The following is an 18,848-nucleotide window of genomic DNA, read 5'->3' as shown; positions in this document are numbered from 1 at the left end:
GATGGGTCTCGTCATACCATCAGATATAATGTAACATGTAAAACCGTAGGAATAGTCTATCTTGCTAGCTGTTCCTGCGGATGTTTCTATATCGGAAAAACTAAGCATCCGTTTTTTAAAAGGATTAGGGGCCACATGTTACCATTATTTAAACGACTTTGCACTACAGCATTGAACAGACATATAGGTCAGTTTCATAACTTTGACCCCAATGTTGTACATTTTTCTGCCCTTGAGCATGTACCTCTCCATGCTCGAGGGGGTGAAATTGATACCCGCCTTTTGCAACTGGAAACCAGATGGATATATACTCTGGAGGCCACTAAAAATCTGGGATTAAATGAATATATAACTTACAAACATTTTCTTTAAACTAATCCTGATACTTAATTTTTGATTTGTATTCAGCAGTATTTATCCATCTATACAAATTATAAATATAAATTTTTTAATACAACTCGAATTAAGATCCATACTCCAGTGCCTCTGGAACCTGTCTTCCTTATTAACCGCTATACATTTCTATTACTTTCTATATCCTATATCGTCACTAGGCCCTTTTTCCCTTTTTTTGTTTTTTCTTCCTTCCTCTGTTTTCCCCGTTCCGCATATAGTATAATTATCTTGTTATTATAGTTATACAATTTTTCCTTTGTGTATAAGTATTTTTTGTACCAATGCTTAGTCATTTAAACAGTATTATACAGTACCACTTTGATGTCAAGGGTCGTTTAAGATTCCAACATGTGTTTTAATTTTTGTCTTCAATGACTATGCCGACATGGGGTTTACATTTGTGGTATATTGTTGAAAGTCATAAATTGCTTAATTAATTGTCCCCATTGCATATTAATTGTGTTTAGTCTATACAAAAAAAAAAAAAAAAAAATTTCCTTTTTTTTTAGTGTTCATTTCATCAATAATTTTCCATTTATTGTCTTGCAACTGTGTGGATTTTGGCTAATAAGTCCAGCCCACTACCTGCCCGCTGGTCTAACCCATTAACGATTACTTATTTGTGCATTATTATTTCTTATTTTTCTATCAGTTTCATATCTTCTCCCCCTTGTGCCCATCCTCTCGACGGGGACCCCTTTGGGAAGCGGACCTCTCCTCCCCATGACTGGTGCCTGTATGGACGCACGGGTCGGGCTGTGTGGAAGCCCGACCCGTTAATATGGAGGCTGCTCGATACGATCTATGTGTCCCGACCGGTTGGCGATTTGCAGCTGGTTGCTGTTTTACAGCAAACCTTTTAAGCTGCTGTCCCTGCAGCTCCTATGAATGCCCGTAGCGGCGTTTAAGTTACCGTGGTTACGGAACCGCCGCTGCAGGGCATCATGGGGCTTGTAGGCTCCAATACCCTGGAAGCATGCGCAGTTCTGCTTTTCTGTCCGCTCTCACTTGGCGTACGTGACGCGACGCCAAGTGAGTGGGAGATAATAGGCAGACCCACGATGCAGGGGTCTGTCGGCTCTGCAGGACACTTTAGTTTGGACACCGCGAGTTAAAGTAAGTTGGATGATTAGAGCTTGGACTGTCCACACCGTCCATTCTTCTTCTCTTATTTTTTGGTCATACTAGTCTCTAACTCTATCCTCATATACTTATACTAATAGGATCGATTCGTGCAGGTTGATTGACTTGATTGTGCAATCCATTGTTAAACTCTCAAACTACAATGTGTCCTAGCCTGGAGTGTTGTGGAACAGTGTAGCCCAGGTATGTGATACTACCTATGTTATTGACAGCTGTGCAGATGAAAGAATCCAGCAAACCTTTCATGTGAACATGCTGATGGAGTATCAGGAACGGCAGGAGGATGTTGCTGCAGTATGTGCCCCTGCTGAGGATGACTGAGAAAGTTTACCCCTCCCAGACTTACTAGAAAGAGACCCCCAGACTGACCTCATTAGCCTCGTACAGCTAGGGGATGGTTAAGCCCCACAAAGAAGGAACAGGCTAATCAGCTTCTGTGGGAGAAACAGGCGACTTTCTCCCAAAAAAACAGGCTACATGACCCTGTCTGTGCATAAGGTAGAGACCCCTGGACAAGCATCCCTTTGACAGCCCCCTACCATATCCCTAAAGCAGTCTGAGAAGGAATGCAGAAGGAGATACAAGAGATGATTCAGTTAGGAGACATTGAGCCCTCTGATAGCCCTTGGGCCTCGCCTGTAGTCCTGGTGCCTAAGAAATACGGAACTACTCGGTTCTGCGTGGACTACAGGCGACTCAATGAGAAGACCACCACTGACGCCTACCCAATGCCCAGGGTAGACGAACTGCTAGATCGTATAGCCAGGGGACGTTATTTAACTACAATAGACCTGTATAAGGTCTATTGGCAGATTCCCCTGGCTGAGGATGCTATCCTCAAGTTGGCATTTGTTACCCCGTTAGGCCTGTACCAGTCTAAGGTCATGCCATTTGGGAGGAAAAATGCCCCGGCTACCTTCCAACGTATGGTAGATAGGCTCCTCGATGGCTTTCAGGATTTTGCATGTGCATACATGGATGACATTGCGATCTACAGTGGGTCTTGGGAGGAAAACCTGGTTCACGTAGGGGTGGTTCTGGACAAGATTCGGGCCGCAGGCCTGGCCTTGACACCAGACAAATGCATCTAGGTATGGCGAAGGAGCAGTACCTGGGACGCAGAGTAGGGTGTGGGAATCAGAGACCAGAGACAGCCAAGGTAGAGACAGTAGCTAACTGGCCCACACCCCGTACTAAGACCCAGGTTTAGCCTTCTTGGGGACTGCAGGGTACTACTGACGTTTTATCCCTGATTATAGTGCTTTTGCCAAGCCCCTGACTGACCTGACGAAAAATAGTTTACCTAGGCAGGTCCTGTGGTCTCCAGCTTGTGAAGCCGTGTTTCTAGCCATCAAGCAAGCACTTGTAAATGCCCCTGTCTTGGCTGCCCCAGTACCTAACAAACGTTTCATTGTCCACACAGACGCTTCCATGTTTGGACTGGGGGCTGTGCTGAGCCAAATTGGGGAGGATGGAGGAGAACACGCTGTCGCATACTTGAGCAGAAAGCTATTACCCCGAGATGTGAGCTATGGGGCAGTGGAGAAGGAGTGCTTGGCCCTGGTCTGAGCCCTTAAAAAGTTGAACCCTTATTTGTATGGAAGGGAATTTTCATTAGTTACCGACCACAACCCATTGGTCTGGCTTAACCGGGTCTCAGGAGACAATGGCAGGTTGCTGCGAGGATGCTATCCTCAAGTTGGCATTTGTTACTCCGTTTGGCCTGTACCAGTCTAAGGTCATGCCATTCGGGATGAAAAATGCCCTGGCTACCTTCCAACATATGGTGGATAGGCTCCTCGATGGCTTTCAGGATTTTGCATGTGCATACCTTTATGACATTGCGATCTACACTGGGTCTTGGGAGGAGCACCTGGTTCACGTAGGCCCTGCAACCGTACAACTTCACCATCAGCTACTAACCCGGTAAGCAAAATGGCAATGCTGATGGGTTGTCCCGGCAAACAGACGTCACTCCGGCCTCCTAGTTGTGGACATCCCCAAGTTGACCCGAGAAGGATCAACCTGGGTCTGCCAGAGTGTCCCACAAGGAGGGAGCCATGTGACGGGAGTCACTTTTGGGCGCAGGGTGACCAAGAAAATAATGAGCCCTGCATCTGCCATTTTCGAAATAGTGGCTGATTCATAATACTGGGACAAATACTGTTAGGAGATGCTGATGTCAATTCAAGCCACCTGTCTCTGTGTGTGCTATAATGTAAATTAGTCTAGTATGACTTGTCACAGCTTCTAAAGAGTCTTTTCATCTAGTGTGCTAAATAACCCTGCAATTGTATGAAGGAGATGTATGATAAAGTGTATTGTATAGTCAGTGAGCTAGGAGACGTAAAGTCTGTCCTAAAGGTCATGTCTCTGAGTCACCTAGGCTGTCTAAAGGATTAGATAATTAGCTCATGTTAATTAGGTTTCTGGTGAGAGGTTGTATTTTCATCCTGCTGTATATATTTGTGTGAGAGCTCAAAATAAAGATTCATTCCTGTTTGACCCTCAAGACAGGGCCTCGTCTTGTACTTGCAGGGAGAGTTATTCATATGGGTTTCTTGTTCGGCTGATTGGAGTGTTCGGTAGCTGCCTTGGTGTTTGGGAAGGGAATGTCCTAAACAACTTTAACCCCTTTCATACTCGGGTGTTGTTACAGATGGGTTGCTATGGATGGGTTGCTGTGGGTGGGTTGCTATGGAAGGGTTGCTATGCATGGGTTGGTATGGATGGGTTGCTATGGACAGATTGCTATAGGCAGGTTGCTATGGAAGGGGTGCTATGGACGGTTGATATGGATGGGTTACTATGGATGGGATGCTATGGAAGGGCTACTATGGGTGGGTTGCTATGGAGGGGTTGCTATGGAAGGGTTGTTATGGATGGGTTACTATGGACAGTTGATATGGATGGGTTGCTATGGAAGGGTTGCTATGGATGGGATGCTATTGACAGGTTGCTATGAAGGGTTGCTATGGATGGTTTATATGAGTGTGTTACCATGGAAGGGTTGCTGTGAATGTGTTGCTATTGAAGGGTTTCTATAGAGGGGTTGCTATTTACAGGTTGCTATGGACAGTTTATATGGATGGGTTGCTATGAAAAGGTTGCTATGGGTGGTTTGCTGTGGAAGGGTGTCTATGGGTAGGTTGCTATGGAAAGGTTGCTAGGGGAGGGTTACTGTGGATGGGTTGCTATGGGTGGGTTGCTATGGATGGATTGCTATGGGTGTGTTCCTGTGGAAGGGTTTCTATGGAGGGTTGATATGGATGGGTTGCTATGGAAAGGTTGCTATGGGTGGGTTGCTGTGGAAGGGTTGATATGGATGGGTTGCTATGGAAAGGTTGCTAGGGGAGGGTTACTGTGGATAGGTTGCTATGGGTGGGTTGCTGTGGATGGGTTGCTATGGGTGGGTTCCTGTGGAAGGGTTGCTATGGATGGTTGATATGGATGGGTTGCTATGGATGGGTTGCTATTGACAGGTTGCTATGAAGGGTACACCAGAGCGGCCAGCACATCGTGGGACCAGGTAACCTTTTTGACAATTGGTAGGGATGGGTTGCTATGGAAGGGTTGCGATGGAACAGTTGTTGTGGATGGGTTGCTATGGAAGAGTTGTTATGGATGGGTTGCTATGGGTGGGTTGCTGTGGATGAGTTGCTATGGGTGGGTTCCTGTGGAAGGGTTGCTATGGACGGTTGTAAGGGCAGTGTGTATCTATCACAGGGTGGTTTCTGTGGATTCTAATTGCCACATCCATGCTATGGACGATTGATATGGATGGGTTGCTATGGAAAGGTTGCTGTGGAAGGCTTGATATGGGTGGGTTGCTGTGGAAGGGTTGCTATGGGTGGGTTGCCGTGGAAGGATTGGTATGGATGGGTTGGTATGGAAAGGTTGCTAGGGGAGGGTTACTGTGGATGGGTTTGCTATGGGAGGGTTGCTGTGGATGGGTTGCTATAGAAAGGTTGCTAGGGGAGGGTTGCTATGGGTGGGTTGCTATGGACGGTTGATATGGACGGGTTGCTATGGGTGGGTTGCTGTGGATGGGTTGCTAGTGGTGGGTTGCTATGGATGGGTTGCTATGGATGGGTTGCTATGGAAGGGTTGTTGTGATTGTGTTGCTAGGGAAAGGTTGCTAGGGGAGGGTTGCTGTGGATGGGTTACTATGGGTGGGTTGCTGTGGACTGGTTGCTATGGGTAGGTTGCTGTAGATGGGTTGCTATGGGTGGGTTGCTGTCAGGGCAGGACTGGCCTACCGGGATACCGGGAAATTTCCCGGTGGGCCGGCTGCCTGGCTGTCCCTGGGGCCGCTGTGAGGGCAGCGGTGCCTGAAAAAAATATGGCTGTGGGGCCGGGCCAACACAAAACTGCGCAAGCGCCAGCGCTGTTCCAGAGCTGGCCGTGCTCGGGCCGAGTCCGTACACGCTCAGCAATTTTCGGAAAGGCGGGCGCATGCGCAGTGCCACAATGGCGCCATTTTTAAAAGTAAGGCAGCGCTCAGTGAAGTCTTGTCTGGTGGCGTGTGCCTCTTCTTACGTCCCCCCAGCAGCCTCTGACCTCCTGAACGCCCCCCTCCCCTGCAGCATTTGACCACCTGTCCGCCCCCCTCCCCCCTGCAGCCTCTGACCTCCTGTGCGCCCCCTCCCCTCCCCCTGCAGCCTCTGACCTCTTGTTCACCCCCCCGCAGCCTCTGACCTCCCGAACGCCCCCTCCCTGCAGCATCTGACCACCTGTCCGCCCCCCCTCCCCCCTGCAGCCTCTGACCTCCTGTCCGCCCCCCCTCCCCTGCAGCCTCTGACCTCTTGTTCACCCCCCCGCAGCCTCTGACCTCCCTAACGCCCCCCTCCCCTGCAGCATCTGACCACCTGTACACCCCCATGCAGCCTCTGACCTCCTGTCTGCCCCCCCGCAGCCTCTGACCTCCTGTCTGCCCCCTCCCCCCTGCAGCCTCTGACCTCCTGTTCGCCCCCCTCCCCCTGCAGCCTCTGACCTCCAGAACGCCCCCCTGCAGCCTCTGACCTCCTGTCCGCCCCCCTGCAGCCTCTGACCTCCCGAACGCCCCCCTGCAGCCTCTGACCTCCCGAACGCCCCCCTGCAGCCTCTGACCTCCCGAACGCCCCCTCCCCCCTGCAGCCTCTGACCTCCTGTCCGCCTCCTCCCCCCTGCAGCCTCTGACCTCCTGTCCGCCCCCTCCCCCCTGCAGCCTCTGACCTCCTGTCTGCCCCCCGCAGCCTCTGACCTCCTGTCCGCCCCCTCCCCCCTGCAGCCTCTGACCTCCTGTTCGCCCCCCTTCCCCTGCAGCCTCTGACCTCCAGAACACCCCCCTGCAGCCTCTGACCTCCTGTCTGCCCCCCTGCAGCCTCTGACCTCCCGAACGCCCCTCTGCAGCCTCTGACCTCCTGTCCACCCCCCTGCAGCCTCTGACCTCCCGAACACCCCCTCCCCCTGCAGCCTCTGACCTCCTGTCCGCCTCCTCCCCCCTGCAGCCTCTGACCTCCTGTCTGCCCCACCCCGCAGCCTCTGACCTCCTGTCCGCCCCTTCCCCCCTGCAGCCTCTGACCTCCTGTTCGCCCCCCTCCCCCTGCAGCCTCTGACCTCTAGAACGCCCCCCTGCAGCCTCTGACCTCCCGAACGCCCCCCTGCAGCCTCTGACCTCCCGAACGCCCCCCTGCAGCCTCTGACCTCCCGAACACCCCCCTGCAGCCTCTGACCTCCCGAACGCCCCCATGCAGCCTCTGACCTCCTTTCCACCCCCCTGCAGCCTCTGACCTCCCGAACGTCCCCTCCCCCCTGCAGCCTCTGACCTCCTGTCCGCCCCCTCCCCCCTGCAGCCTCTGACCTCCTGTCTGCCCCCTCCCCCGCAGCCTCTGACCTCCCGAATGCCCCCCTCTCTGACCTCCTATCTACCCCGCAGCCTCTGACCTCCCGTTGTCACCTCCGCAGCCTCTGACTTCCCGTCGTCCCCTCCGCAGCCTCTGACCTCCCGTCGTCCCCTCCGCAGCCTCTGACCTCCTGTCCCCTCCGCAGCCACTGACCTCCTGTCCCCTCCGCAGCCTCTGACCTCCTGTCCCCTCCGCAGCCTCTGACCTCCTGTCCCCTCCCGCCTCTGGCCTCCCCTGTTCCCCCCCTGCTGCTGCCTCTGGCTTCCCCTGTTCCCCCCCTGCTGCCGCCTCGGTCCTCCCCTGTTCCCCCTCCTGCTGCCTCCTCGGTCCTCCCCTGTTCCCCCTCCTGCTGCCTCCTCGGTCCTCCCCTGTTCCCCCTCCTGCTGCCTCCTCGGTCCTCCCCTGTTCCCCCTCCTGCTGCGCCTCGGTCCTCCCCTGTTCCCCCTCCTGCTGCCGCCTCGGTCCTCCCCTGTTCCCCCTCCTGCTGCCGCCTCTGGCCTCCCCTGTTCCCCCTCCTGCTGCCGCCTCTGGCCTCCCCTGTTCCCCCCTGCTGCCGCCTCTGGCCTTCCCTTTCCCCCCCTGCTGCCGCCTCTGGCCTCCCTTTTCCCCCCTGCTGCCGCCTCTGGCCTCCCCTTTCCCCCCCCCTGCTGCCGCCTCTGGCATCCCCTTTCCCCCCCTGCTGCCACCTCTGGCATCCCCTTTTCCCCCCCTGCTGCCGCCTCTGGCATCCCCTTTCCCCCCCTGCTGCCGCCTCTGGCATCCCCTTTTCCCCCCCTGCTGCCGCCTCTGACCTCCTCTGTTTCCCCCTCTGCAGTCTCTGTCCTCCCCTGTCCTTCCTGCAGCCTCTGTCCTCCCCTGTCGCCTCTGACCTCCCTTTTCACCTCCTCCGCAGCCTCTGACCTCCCCTGTACCCCCTCCTTTGCAGCCTCTGACCTCCCCTGTCGGGAGGGGACAATGTCCCCCTCCTCCCCCCCCATATGATATAACAATGTCCCCCTCCTCCCCCCCATATGATATAACAATGTCCCCCTCCCCCCCCCGTATGATATAACAATGTCCCCCTCCTCCCCCCGTATGATATAACAATGTCCCCCTCCTCCCCCCATATGATATAACAATGTCCCCCTCCTCCCCCCGTATGATATAACAATGTCCCCCTCCTCCCCCATATGATATAAAAATGTCCCCCTCCCCCCCATATGATATAACAATGTCCCCCTCCTCCCCCCCATATGATATAACAATGTCCCCCTCCTCCCCCCCATATGATATAACAATGTCCCCCTCCTCCCCCCCCATATGATATAACAATGTCCCCCTCCTCCCCCCCATATGATATAACAATGTCCCCCTCCTCCCCCCGTATGATATAACAATGTCCCCCTCCTCCCCCCGTATGATATAACAATGTCCCCCTCCTCCCCCCATATGATATAACAATGTCCCCCTCCTCCCCCCGTATGATATAACAATGTCCCCCTCCTCCCCCATATGATATAAAAATGTCCCCCTCCCCCCCATATGATATAACAATGTCCCCCTCCTCCCCCCCATATGATATAACAATGTCCCCCTCCTCCCCCCCATATGATATAACAATGTCCCCCTCCTCCCCCATATGATATGTCCCCTCCTCCCCCCCATATGATATAACAATGTCCCCTCCTCCCCCCCCATATGATATAACAATGTCCCCCTCCTCCCCCCATATGATATAACAATGTCCCCCTCCTCCCCCATATGATATGTCCCCTCCTCCCCCCCATATGATATAACAATGTCCCCTCCTCCCCCCGTATGATATAACAATGTCCCCCTCCCCCCCCATATGATATAACAATGTCCCCCTCCCCCCATATGATATAACAATGTCCCCCTCCCCCCCCCCATATGATATAACAATGTCCCCTCCTCCCCCGTATGATATAACAATGTCCCCCTCCCCCCCATATGATATAACAATGTCCCCCTCCCCCCATATGATATAACAATGTCCCCCTCCTCCCCCCATATGATATAACAATGTCCCCCTCCTCCCCCCCATATGATATAACAATGTCCCCCTCCTTCCCCCATATGATATAACAATGTCCCCCTCCTCCCCCCATATGATATAACAATGTCCCCCTCCTCCCCCCCATATGATATAACAATGTCCCCCTCCTCCCCCCCATATGATATAACAATGTCCCCCTCTTCCCCCCATATGATATAACAATGTCCCCCTCCTCCCCCCCATATGATATAACAATGTCCCCCTCCTCCCCCCATATGATATAACAATGTCCCCCTCCCCCCCATATTATATAACAATGTCCCCCTCCTCCCCCCCCATATGATATAACAATGTCCCCTCCTCCCCCCATATGATATAACAATGTTCCCTCCTCCCCCCATATGATATAACAATGTCCCCTCCTCCCCCCATATGATATAACAATGTTCCCTCCTCCCCCCATATGATATAACAATGTTCCCTCCTCCCCCCATATGATATAACAATGTCCCCTCCTCCCACCCATATGATATAACAATGTCCCCTCCTCCCACCCATATGATATAACAATGTCCCCTCCTCCCCCCATATGATATAACAATGTCCCCTCCTCCCCCCATATGATATAACAATGTCCCCTCCTCCCCCCATATGATATAACAATGTTCCCTCCTCCCCCCATATGATATAACAATGTCCCCCTCCTCCCCCCATATGATATAACAATGTCCCCTCCTCCCCCCCATATGATATAACAATGTCCCCTCCTCCCACCCATATGATATAACAATGTCCCCTCCTCCCCCCATATGATATAACAATGTCCCCTCCTCCCCCCATATGATATAACAATGTCCCCTCCTCCCCCCATATGATATAACAATGTTCCCTCCTCCCCCCATATGATATAACAATGTCCCCCTCCTCCCCCCATATGATATAACAATGTCCCCTCCTCCCCCCCATATGATATAACAATGTCCCCTCCTCCCCCCCATATGATATAACAATGTCCCCTCCTCCCCCCATATGATATAACAATGTTCCCTCCTCCCCCCCATATGATATAACAATGTCCCCTCCTCCCCCCCATATGATATAACAATGTCCCCTCCTCCCCCCCATATGATATAACAATGTCCCCTCCTACCCCCCCATATGATATAACAATGTCCCCTCCTCCCCCCATATGATATAACAATGTCCCCTCCTCCCCCCCCATATGATATAACCATGTCCCCTCCTCCCCCCATATGATATAACAATGTCCCCCTTCCCCCCATATGATATAACAATGTCCCCTCCTCCCACCCATATGATATAACAATGTCCCCTCCTCCCCCCATATGATATAACAATGTCCCCTCCTCCCCCCATATGATATAACAATGTTCCCTCCTCCCCCCATATGATATAACAATGTCCCCCTCCTCCCCCCATATGATATAACAATGTCCCCTCCTCCCCCCCATATGATATAACAATGTCCCCTCCTCCCCCCCATATGATATAACAATGTTCCCTCCTCCCCCCATATGATATAACAATGTCCCCTCCTCCCCCCCATATGATATAACAATGTCCCCTCCTCCCCCCCATATGATATAACAATGTCCCCTCCTACCCCCCCATATGATATAACAATGTCCCCTCCTCCCCCCATATGATATAACAATGTCCCCTCCTCCCCCCATATGATATAACAATGTCCCCTCCCCCCCCCCCATATGATATAACAATGTCCCCTCCTCCCCCCATATGATATAACAATGTCCCCCTTCCCCCCATATGATATAACAATGTCCCCTCCTCCCCCCATATGATATTACAATGTCCCCCTCCTCCCCCCCATATGATATAACAATGTCCCCTCCTCCCCCCATATGATATAACAATGTCCCCTCCTCCCCCCCCATATGATATAACAATGTCCCCCTCCTCCCCCCATATGATATAACAATGTCCCCTCCTCCCCCCCATATGATATAACAATGTCCCCTCCTCCCCCCCATATGATATAACAATGTCCCCTCCTACCCCCCCATATGATATAACAATGTCCCCCTCCTCCCCCATATGATATAAAAATGTCCCCCTCCCCCCCATATGATATAACAATGTCCCCCTCCTCCCCCCCATATGATATAACAATGTCCCCCTCCTCCCCCCCATATGATATAACAATGTCCCCCTCCTCCCCCATATGATATGTCCCCTCCTCCCCCCCATATGATATAACAATGTCCCCTCCTCCCCCCCCATATGATATAACAATGTCCCCCTCCTCCCCCCATATGATATAACAATGTCCCCCTCCTCCCCCATATGATATGTCCCCTCCTCCCCCCCATATGATATAACAATGTCCCCTCCTCCCCCCGTATGATATAACAATGTCCCCCTCCCCCCCCATATGATATAACAATGTCCCCCTCCCCCCATATGATATAACAATGTCCCCCTCCCCCCCCCCATATGATATAACAATGTCCCCTCCTCCCCCGTATGATATAACAATGTCCCCCTCCCCCCCATATGATATAACAATGTCCCCCTCCCCCCATATGATATAACAATGTCCCCCTCCTCCCCCCATATGATATAACAATGTCCCCCTCCTCCCCCCCATATGATATAACAATGTCCCCCTCCTTCCCCCATATGATATAACAATGTCCCCCTCCTCCCCCCATATGATATAACAATGTCCCCCTCCTCCCCCCCATATGATATAACAATGTCCCCCTCCTCCCCCCCATATGATATAACAATGTCCCCCTCTTCCCCCCATATGATATAACAATGTCCCCCTCCTCCCCCCCATATGATATAACAATGTCCCCCTCCTCCCCCCATATGATATAACAATGTCCCCCTCCCCCCCATATTATATAACAATGTCCCCCTCCTCCCCCCCCATATGATATAACAATGTCCCCTCCTCCCCCCATATGATATAACAATGTTCCCTCCTCCCCCCATATGATATAACAATGTCCCCTCCTCCCCCCATATGATATAACAATGTTCCCTCCTCCCCCCATATGATATAACAATGTTCCCTCCTCCCCCCATATGATATAACAATGTCCCCTCCTCCCACCCATATGATATAACAATGTCCCCTCCTCCCACCCATATGATATAACAATGTCCCCTCCTCCCCCCATATGATATAACAATGTCCCCTCCTCCCCCCATATGATATAACAATGTCCCCTCCTCCCCCCATATGATATAACAATGTTCCCTCCTCCCCCCATATGATATAACAATGTCCCCCTCCTCCCCCCATATGATATAACAATGTCCCCTCCTCCCCCCCATATGATATAACAATGTCCCCTCCTCCCACCCATATGATATAACAATGTCCCCTCCTCCCCCCATATGATATAACAATGTCCCCTCCTCCCCCCATATGATATAACAATGTCCCCTCCTCCCCCCATATGATATAACAATGTTCCCTCCTCCCCCCATATGATATAACAATGTCCCCCTCCTCCCCCCATATGATATAACAATGTCCCCTCCTCCCCCCCATATGATATAACAATGTCCCCTCCTCCCCCCCATATGATATAACAATGTCCCCTCCTCCCCCCATATGATATAACAATGTTCCCTCCTCCCCCCCATATGATATAACAATGTCCCCTCCTCCCCCCCATATGATATAACAATGTCCCCTCCTCCCCCCCATATGATATAACAATGTCCCCTCCTACCCCCCCATATGATATAACAATGTCCCCTCCTCCCCCCATATGATATAACAATGTCCCCTCCTCCCCCCCCATATGATATAACCATGTCCCCTCCTCCCCCCATATGATATAACAATGTCCCCCTTCCCCCCATATGATATAACAATGTCCCCTCCTCCCACCCATATGATATAACAATGTCCCCTCCTCCCCCCATATGATATAACAATGTCCCCTCCTCCCCCCATATGATATAACAATGTTCCCTCCTCCCCCCATATGATATAACAATGTCCCCCTCCTCCCCCCATATGATATAACAATGTCCCCTCCTCCCCCCCATATGATATAACAATGTCCCCTCCTCCCCCCCATATGATATAACAATGTTCCCTCCTCCCCCCATATGATATAACAATGTCCCCTCCTCCCCCCCATATGATATAACAATGTCCCCTCCTCCCCCCCATATGATATAACAATGTCCCCTCCTACCCCCCCATATGATATAACAATGTCCCCTCCTCCCCCCATATGATATAACAATGTCCCCTCCTCCCCCCATATGATATAACAATGTCCCCTCCCCCCCCCCCATATGATATAACAATGTCCCCTCCTCCCCCCATATGATATAACAATGTCCCCCTTCCCCCCATATGATATAACAATGTCCCCTCCTCCCCCCATATGATATTACAATGTCCCCCTCCTCCCCCCCATATGATATAACAATGTCCCCTCCTCCCCCCATATGATATAACAATGTCCCCTCCTCCCCCCCCATATGATATAACAATGTCCCCCTCCTCCCCCCATATGATATAACAATGTCCCCTCCTCCCCCCCATATGATATAACAATGTCCCCTCCTCCCCCCCATATGATATAACAATGTCCCCTCCTACCCCCCCATATGATATAACAATGTCCCCTCCTCCCCCCATATGATATAACAATGTCCCCTCCTCCCCCCATATGATATAACAATGTCCCCTCCTCCCCCCCATATGATATAACAATGTCCCCTCCTCCCCCCATATGATATAACAATGTCCCCCTTCCCCCCATATGATATAACAATGTCCCCTCCTCCCCCCATATGATATAACAATGTCCCCCTCCTCCCCCCCATATGATATAACAATGTCCCCCTCCCCCCCATATGATATAACAATGTCCCCCCTCCTCCCCCCCATATGATATAACAATGTCCCCTCCTCCCCCATATGATATAACAATGTCCCCCTCCTCCCCCCCATATGATATAACAACGTCCCCTCCCCCCCATATGATATAACAATGTCCCCTCCCCTTGGTGCAGCGTGTAATCATACATTCCGACAATTGTTACCCCCTCCCCCCCGACAGGGTTTTTTCCTTTATTTTCACCAGCACACTGCCTGTCAATCACAGAGTCCCTCCAATCACAGAGCCCCCCCAATCACACCATCGCCCATCACAGAGTCCCTCCAATCACAGAGCCCCCCCAATCACACAGTCTCCTAATCGCACTGTCCTCTTCACAGAGCCCCCCAATCACACCATCCCCCATCACAGAGCCCCCCAATCACACCATCCCCCATCACAGAGCCCCCAATCACACCATCCCCCATCACAGGGCCCCCCAATAACACCATCCCCCGTCATAGAGCCCCCCAATCACACTATCCCCCATCACAGAGCCCCCCCAATCACACCATCCCCTGTCACAGAGCCCCCCAATCACACCATCCCTGTCACAGAGCCCCCCAATCACACCATCCCCGTCACAGACTCCCCCCAATCACACCACCCCCCATCACAGAGTCCCTCCAATTACACCATCCCCCGTCATAGAGCCCCCCAATCACACCATCCCCCATCACAGACTCCCCCCAATCACACCATCCCCCATCACAGAGCCCCCAATCACACCATCCCCCATCACAGAGTCCCTCCAATTACACCATCCCCCATCACAGAGCCCCCCAATCACACCATCCCCCATCACAGAGCCCCCAATCACACCATCCCTCCATCACAGAGTCCCCCCAATCACACCATCCCCCATCACATAGTCCCTCCCATTACACCATCCCCCATCACAGAGCCCCCCAGTCACACCATCCCCCATCACAGACTCCCCCCAATCACACCATCCCCCATCACAGAGCCCCCAATCACACCATCCCTCCATCACAGAGTCCCCCCAATCACACCATCCCCCATCACATAGTCCCTCCCATTACACCATCCCCCATCACAGAGCCCCCAATCACACCATCCCCATCACAGAGTCCCCCAATCACACCATCCCCCCATCACAGAGTCCCTCCAATTACACCATCCCCCATCACAGAGCCCCCCAATCACACCATCCCCCCATCACAGAGTCCCTCCAATTACACCATCCCCCATCACAGAGCCCCCCAGTCACACCATCCCCCCATCACAGAGTCCCTCCACTTACACCATCCCCCATCACAGAGCCCCCCAATCACACCATCCCCCCATCACAGAGTCCCTCCAATTACACCATCCCCCATCACAGAGCCCCCCAGTCACACCATCCCCCATCACAGAGTCCCTCCACTTACACCATCCCCCGTCACAGAGCCCCCCAGTCACACCACCCCCCATCACAGAGTCCCTCCAATCACACCATCCCCCATCACAGAGTCCCTCCAATTACACCATCCCCCGTCACAGAGTCCCTCCAATTACACCATCCCCCATCACAGAGCCCCCCAGCCACACCATCCCTCCATCACAGAGTCCCCCCAATCACACCATCCCCCATCACATAGTCCCTCCCATTACACCATCCCCCATCACAGAGCCCCCAATCACACCATCCCCCATCACAGAGTCCCTCCAATCACACCATCCCCCATCACAGAGCCCCCAATCACACCATCCCCCATCACAGAGTCCCTCCAATTACACCATCCCCCATCACAGAGCCCCCCAATCACACCATCCCCCATCACAGAGTCCCTCCAATTACACCATCCCCCATCACAGAGCCCCCCAGTCACACCATCCCCCCATCACAGAGTCCCTCCACTTACACCATCCCCCATCACAGAGCCCCCAATCACACCACCCCCATCACAGAGTCCCTCCAGTTACACCATCCCCCGTCACAGAGCCCCCCAGTCACACCATCCCCCATCACAGAGCCCCCCAATCACACCATCCCCCCATCACAGAGTCCCTCCAATTACACCATCCCCCGTCACAGAGCCCCCCAGTCACACCATCCCCCATCACAGAGCCCCCCAATCACACCATCCCCCCATCACAGAGTCCCTCCAATTACACTATCCCCCATCACAGAGCCCCCAATCACACCATCCCCCGTCACAGAGCCCCCCAGTCACACCATCCCCCATCACAGAGCCCCCAATCACACCACCCCCATCACAGAGTCCCTCCAGTTACACCATCCCCCGTCACAGAGCCCCCCAATCACACCATCCCCCCATCACAGAGTCCCTCCAATTACACCATCCCCCGTCACAGAGCCCCCCAGTCACACCATCCCCCATCACAGAGTCCCTCCACTTACACCATCCCCCGTCACAGAGCCCCCCAGTCACACCATCCCCCCATCACAGAGCCCCCCAATCACACCATCCCCCATCACAGAGTCCCTCCAATCACACCATCCCCCATCACAGAGTCCCTCCAATTACACCATCCCCCGTCACAGAGTCCCTCCAATTACACCATCCCCCATCACAGAGCCCCCCAGTCACACCATCCCCCCATCACAGAGTCCCTCCACTTACACCATCCCCCATCACAGACTCCCCCCAATCACACCATCCCCCCATCACAGAGTCCCTCCAATTACACCATCCCCCATCACAGAGCCCCCAATCACACCACCCCCCATCACAGAGTCCCTCCAATTACACCATCCCCCGTCACAGAGCCCCCCAGTCACACCATCCCCCATCACAGAGCCCCCCAATCACACCATCCCCCATCACAGAGTCCCTCCAATCACACCATCCCTCCATCACAGAGTCCCTCCAATCACACCATCCCCCATCACAGAGCCCCCCCAATCAAACCATCCCCCATCACAGAGCCCCCCCAATCAAACCATCCCCCATCACAGAGCCCCCCCAATCACACCATCCCCCATCACAGAGCCCCCAATCACACCATCCCCCATCACAGAGTCCCTCCAATTACACCATCCCCCATCACAGAGCCCCCCAATCACACCATCCCCCATCACAGAGTCCCTCCAATTACACCATCCCCCATCACAGAGCCCCCCAGTCACACCATCCCCCCATCACAGAGTCCCTCCACTTACACCATCCCCCATCACAGAGCCCCCAATCACACCACCCCCATCACAGAGTCCCTCCAGTTACACCATCCCCCGTCACAGAGCCCCCCAGTCACACCATCCCCCATCACAGAGCCCCCAATCACACCATCCCCCGTCACAGAGCCCCCCAGTCACACCATCCCCCATCACAGAGCCCCCAATCACACCACCCCCATCACAGAGTCCCTCCAGTTACACCATCCCCCGTCACAGAGCCCCACAATCACACCATCCCCCCATCACAGAGTCCCTCCAATTACACCATCCCCCGTCACAGAGCCCCCCAGTCACACCATCCCCCATCACAGAGTCCCTCCACTTACACCATCCCCCGTCACAGAGCCCCCCAGTCACACCATCCCCCCATCACAGAGCCCCCCAATCACACCATCCCCCATCACAGAGTCCCTCCAATCACACCATCCCCCATCACAGAGTCCCTCCAATTACACCATCCCCCGTCACAGAGTCCCTCCAATTACACCATCCCCCATCACAGAGCCCCCCAGTCACACCATCCCCCCATCACAGAGTCCCTCCACTTACACCATCCCCCATCACAGAGCCCCCAATCACACCACCCCCCATCACAGAGTCCCTCCAATTACACCATCCCCCGTCACAGAGCCCCCCAGTCACACCATCCCCCATCACAGAGCCCCCCAATCACACCATCCCCCATCACAGAGTCCCTCCAATCACACCATCCCCCCATCACAGAGTCCCTCCAATTACACCATCCCCGTCACAGAGCCCCCCAGTCACACCATCCCTCCATTACAGAGTCCCTCCAATCACACCATCCCCCATCACAGAGCCCCCCCAATCAAACCATCCCCCATCACAGAGCCCCCCCAATCAAACCATCCCCCATCACAGAGCCCCCCCAATCACACCATCCCCCATCACAGAGCCCCCAATCACACCATCCCCCATTACAGAGTCCCTCCAATCACACCATCCCCCATCACAGAGTCCCTCCAATCACACCATCCCCCATCACAGAGCCCCCAATCACACCATCCCCCATCACAGAGTCCCTCCAATTACACCATCCCCCGTCATAGAGCCCCCCAATCACACTATCCCCCATCACAGAGTCCCTCCAATTACACCATCCCCTGTCATAGAGCCCCCCAATCACACCATCCCCCATCACAGAGTCCCTCCAATCACACCATCCCCCATCACAGAGTCCCTCCAATCACACCATCCCCCATCACAGAGTCCCTCCAATTACACCATCCCCCATCACAGAAACCCCAATCATACCACCCCCCCATCACAGAGTCCCTCCAATTACACCATCCCCGTCACAGAGCCCCCCAGTCACACCATCCCCCATCACAGAGCCCCCAATCACACCATCCCCCATTACAGAGCCC

This window comes from Lithobates pipiens, unplaced genomic scaffold, assembly GCF_037356315.1.
Source record: "Lithobates pipiens isolate NorthernLeopardFrog02 unplaced genomic scaffold, aLitPip1_a1.2 Scaffold_110, whole genome shotgun sequence".
NCBI classification, from domain to species: domain Eukaryota; kingdom Metazoa; phylum Chordata; class Amphibia; order Anura; family Ranidae; genus Lithobates; species Lithobates pipiens.
Note: the sequence above shows the minus strand (reverse complement) of the source record.